The 5,953-nt window shown below is 34.8% G+C and overlaps 1 pseudogene; it reads left to right on the plus strand.

The window, feature by feature from the left end:
* The first annotated feature begins 556 nt into the window (after nucleotides 1–556).
* Nucleotides 557–951, plus strand: LOC137227142 (cytochrome c oxidase subunit 7C, mitochondrial pseudogene; annotated as a pseudogene).
* The last annotated feature ends 5,002 nt before the right edge of the window (nucleotides 952–5,953 follow it).

A 5,953-nucleotide genomic window follows, 5' to 3' on the forward strand; every position in this document is an offset into this window, starting at 1 on the left:
GGGTTTTATGTTACTAATTCACATTCCACTAGACAAGGAATAAGGGATACAGTAGGAAAGCTCAGAGGACAAAGAATGCCCACCAGGGCTCGGGGAAGGACCCTCAATGAGAATTTGGAAACTCAAAATATCTTTGTTCCTAATTAGACTGACTAAGGAACCTGGAAGAAGCTACATCTTGAATTTGAAAAACTTTATAAATAACTGATGTCTTCAAAACAAGTCTTTTCCACCTCACCCCATCCCCACCTCCCACCAGCTGCCTTTGTTATGCTCCAGTATTTATAAAGCACCTGTAATCGTTTTCATTTCTTCTACTCTTTTTGACAGGCTACAGGAATGCAAAGGAAAGATAAACCAAAATAGCTAAGCCATGGGGTAATTTTCAAACAGGAATTAAAATTTTAAATTCTTTAAAATTTAGGAAGGAAATATATATTTTTAAAGGAAATATAATAACAACATTATGGATTTATAAAGTATCAAAAGAGAAAAATATATTACAACACTATTAAAGAGGAGGAGGATATACATTTAAAATAATATTGTAAAGGTCGTGAGGAAAGGAGTGCTGGGTGTGCTGCCGCCATTTCTTCCGCCTTCAGTTTCTGCGCCTTTCGCAGGGCTTCCAACAGCGTTATGTTGGGACAAAGCATCCGGAGGTTCACAACCTCTGTGGTCCGTAGGAGCCGCTATGAGGAGGGTCCGGGGAAGAATTTACCATTTTCATTGGAAAACAAGTGGCGGTTACTAGCTATGATGGCTTTGTACTTTGAGTCTGGATTTGCTGCATCTTTCTATGTAGTAAGACACCAACTGCTTAAAAAATAATCCATGAGACAGATACGAAGAGGAGCATTTTAAGATGTGCAGTCTCTTTGAAAAAAGGATCAAACTCTTGAACTCAGCATCCTAGATATGTTTGTAAATAAACTTATAGCATAAAAAAAATTATATTGTAAAATTCTTGTATTACAAGGGAAGTAGAATGTCATTAATTCAAAATAGATTGTGACAAGTTAAGGATGCATAGTATAATCTTTAAAACAACAACTCAAAAAAAAATACAAAGGAGTATAGCTGAAAAGCCAGTAGAAGTGATAGAATGAAATACTAACTGATTGGGCTAACACTCGTTAGCCCAAAAGAAGACATGAAAGGAGGAGAAAAGAAACAAAGAACAGAAGGGACAAATAAAACAAATTAGAATAATTGTAGAATTAAACCTGGCCATATTCATAAATACATTAAATGAAACACTCCAATTAAAAGGAAAATATTTTCAGACTGCTTGAAGAAGTAAGGCCCAACTATATTTTTTACATAAGAGGCACTTTAAATGTAAAGACACAGAGAGGCTGAAAGGAAAGGCTGAGAAAAGATACAGCATGCAAATACTAAGAAAGTTGGTTTGGCTATATGAATATCAGATAAATAGACTTAAACACAAGGAGTATTACCAGAGATAGGGCAATTTTATACAGAGAAAAAAACCACAATCCTGGCACAACTATGTGAATATACTAAAACCCATTAAATTGTATACTTTAAATGTGAGAGTTATATGGTAGATAAATTATATCTCAATGAAGCTATTATTAAGAAGAAGTTTATTGAAATGATTTTCATTGATTAATATACTACATCACAGTCCCATTGGTTCAGCCATTTTTTTCTGTTAGTCATGGAATGTGTTGAATTAAATTAGTCAAAAGCTCATATATAGGGCTTCCCTGGTGGCGCAGTGGTTGAGAGTCCGCCTGCCGATGCAGGGGACGCGGGTTTGTGCCCCGGTCTGGGAAGATCCCACATGCCGCGGAGCGGCTGGGCCCACGAGCCATGGCCGCTGAGCCTGCGCGTCCGGAGCCTGTGCTCCACAACGGGAGAGGCTGCGACAGTGAGAGGCCCGCGTACAGCAAAAAAAAAAAAAAAAAAAAAAAAGCTCATATATATATAGTCAAATGTTTATTTCTAGAGGCATCAGTCTTTAAGAGATGACCATGCTGATGTTATGTGTCTATTCATCTTTTCATTTTTTTATTCATCTCTTTATCTAAGTTATACTATGTATGGTATTTTAAATAGTTTTGGTCATATAATATCATTTTCATCTTTATAATATGTTTGAAAAGTAACAAAATATGCTCACCTTTATATTTTGTCATATTATTATCTTGATTAAATGAAAAGTTCTTACCATAGGAGAAAAAAATGACATAACAATCCTAGCATGTACACACTTAACAACAAAATTTCAAAATATAAGAAACAAAAATTGACAGAACTAAAAGAAAAAATACAAAATGTTACAATTACAGTTAAATATTTTAATATCCCTTTATTTAGTAATTGCTAGAACAAGTAGAAAAAAATCAGTGAGGTTATGGGAAATTTGAACAACATCATCAACCATGTTGACCTAATTTAAATTTATAGATCATTATATCCAATAACCACATAATACACATTCTTTTCAAGTGCAGATGGAATTTTCAATAGTAGAATGTATACAGGGCCATAAAGTGTCCAATACATTTTAAAGGATTAAAATCATGCAGAGTATGTTTCTAGAACATGACATAATTAAACTAGAAATCCATAACAATAAACTACCTAGAAAATTCATCAAAATTTTGAAATGAAACATTTCATTTCATAAATTCTTTTTTTTTTTTAAACATTTATTTATTTATTTGTTTATTTACTTCTGGCTGCGTTGGGTCTTTGTCGCTGCACGTGGGCTTTCTCTAGTTGTGGCGAGCGGGGGCTACTCTTCAGTGTGGTGCGGGAGCTTCTCTTGTTGCGGAGCATGGGCTCTAGGCGCGCGGGCTTCAGTAGTTGTGGCTTGCAGGCTCAGTCGTTGTGGCTCGCAGGCTGTAGAGTGCAGGCTCAGTAGTTGTGGCGCACAGGCTTAGCTGCTCCGTGGCATGTGGGATCTTCCTGGACCAGGGCTTGAACCCGTGTGCCCTGCAGTGGCAGGCAGATTCATAACCACTGCGCCACCAGGGAAGTCCCTTCATAAATTCTTAAAACCCATTTTTAAAAGAAAAAATTAAAAGAGAATTTGGAAAATATTTTGAACTGAATAATAATGAAAACATATCAAAATGTGTGACTGCAACTAAAATAATTCTTAAGGGAAATAAATAGCTTGAATACATACTCATATTAGAAATGAATGAGGTAAAATCAATTACCTAAGCCTCTGCCATGAGTAATTGGATAAAAAAGAGCAAATTAAATTCAAAATGAGTAGAAAAAAGTAATTAAGATGAAAACAGATATAAATATAATGGGAAAAAATAATAGAGTAAATAAACAAAACCAAAGTTGCAGTTTTGAAAAAACTGATGAACTTTTAGCTACACTGATGAAGAAAAAAAGAGAAAAATACCAGGAATTTTTTAAATGGGATAGCTTTACAGACCCTCAGATTTCAAAATAAAGGGAAACTATATACAACTGTGTGTCAAAAATTGTGATGACTTAGATGAAATTTATAAATTCCTTAGAACCAGAATTTTACACAAAGATGCTTCAGGGACAGATGGTTTCATTGGTAAATTCTATAAACATTTGAGAAAACTAATATCAATCCTATTCAAACTCTTTCCAAAAATAGAGATGGAGAGAATAATTTTCAACTTATTTATTGAGTTCAGGATTATCTTAATATCAAATCCAAACAAGATGCAAGAAAGAAAATTGCAGGCCAGTGTGCTCCATGACCATTGATGGACAAGTCCTAAAAAAAATGTTAGCAAATCTAATCCATCAATATATAAAAATGATAAGGCAATATGAAACAGTGGGAATTACCTCACAAATATTACTTTGGTTCAGCTTTTAAAAAATCTATTGATGTACAATTTACCACATTAGCAGAATATAGGACAAAAATATGTAATAATTTAAGTTGATATAGAAGAGCACCCATTCATGATAAATACTCTCAGAAAACTGGAGAGGGAAAGAAATTTTCTCAACCTGATCAAGGGCACCTATGAAAAGCCTATAGCCATCACATACTTGATGCTGTATTGAAGGTTTTTTCCCCCTCAGATTGGAAACATAGGCAGGATGTATGATCTCACTACTTCTGTTCAAAATTGTTCTGGAGGTCATAGCTAATGCGCTAAGACATGAAATTGAAATAAATAGCATGCACTTTAGAACAGAAGAGATAAAACTGTATTTATTTGTCTATGAAGAAAATAAACTGTATTTGTATAGAAAATTCTAAAAAAGCTACATAAATTGAATATAATTAATAAGTGAGTTTAGCGCATTCTCAGGATACAAATGAATATGCAAAAATTAATTGTCTTTTTCATATATGAGTAACAAACAAGTGGAAGATGAAATATTTTAAAAATCACTTTCAATAGCATGGAAGAAAACATAAAATACTTAGGAATAAATTTAATGCAGAGGGTACAAGACCTCCCTCCTGAAAACAAAACGAAACAAAAAATTTGCAGAGAGAAAGAAAAAGAAACCTAAATTAATGGGGAGATATACTACATTTGTAAACTGGAAGATTCAGTTTTGTTACAATTTCAGTTCTTTCAAAATTGATCATACAGATTTAGCACACTTCCAATGAAGTCTTAACAGTATTTTTATGTAGAAGTAGGCAATATAAATCTAAATTTTATATGGACATGTAAAGGATCTAAATATGCCAAAAAAGCACCTGAAAAAAAAAAGTTGGAAGATTTACTCTACCTGATTTTAAGACCTACTATAAAGCTACACTAATCAAGACAGTGTGGTATTGGCAGGAGGACAGATAAATCGATCAATGGAAATGAATAGAGAGTCCAGAAATAGGTCCATACATGTACAGGCAATTGATTTCTGACAAAGTTGCCAGGTTAATTGAATGAGGAAAGGATAGTCTTTTCAACAAATTGTGTTGGAGCAACTGGATACCCACATGAAAAAATTGAACTCTGATCTCTTCTTCACACAGTACACAAAAATTAATTCAAGATAGTTCATAGACCTGAACATAAAACTGAAACCTACAAAACTTTTATTAAAAAAAATCTTTTGGCCTGGGGACAGGCAAAGTATTTTTGACATAACACAAAAAGCATTCACCAGGGATAAAAATAAATAAATAGGACTTTATCAGAATTCAAAATTGTTTTTCAAAAATGTGGTTGACTGTTTTCCTCTCATCCTAATATGCCTACCCCTTTGCAGTGTGATTTTGCCATTCCTCACATCCAGAGACAGAGCCTTTTTCTCAGTCCCTTGAATAAAGCCTGGTCTTGTGACTTGCTCAGACCAAGAGAATGTGGCAGAAGTGATGTTTGCAAGTACCAGAGCCAACTTCCACACATGTGAGTGAGGACATTTTGAACCTCCCAGCCCAGTCAACCTTCCAGCTGAATCAAGCCTTATGAATAATCCCAGACTAAACCGAAGAGGAGATGCTCAGACAAACCATGCAATTGTGAGAAGGAATAAATCATCATTGTTTTACGCCATGAACTTTTGGGGGTGCTTTGTAATACAGCAAAGCCTAAATGAAAGAGAAATTGCTACCTGGAGGTGGGTGCTGTATAAAAAAAGCCTTAAACATGTGCCAATAGCTTGGGGACCAGATGGCAGATGGAGGCAGGAAGGATGAAGAAAGGAACAGATAATGGAGACTGAACGGTCATAGGAAAGTTCTTTCGGAGGCTGGAGAAAGACTCACGTTAGGTAATGGTGGAAAGACTGGCAAATTTCATACCTGTAGCAATTTAGAAGCTAGGAATGTAGTTAATTAACTTGTAGGTGTGAACAAGGAGATTTCCAGACAGAACGTTGAAAGTATCAATGCCAATGTTTAGCTATACATAAGATACACGGAGTGATAAATGAACTGAGGAAGGAACTGCTTGGCTTTCAAGGAGAAATTAGGACGTGTAATGGAAAATTAGGCTCAGTAATGGAAAAG

The sequence above is a fragment of the Pseudorca crassidens genome, chromosome 7, assembly GCF_039906515.1.
Source record: "Pseudorca crassidens isolate mPseCra1 chromosome 7, mPseCra1.hap1, whole genome shotgun sequence".
NCBI lineage: Eukaryota > Metazoa > Chordata > Mammalia > Artiodactyla > Delphinidae > Pseudorca > Pseudorca crassidens.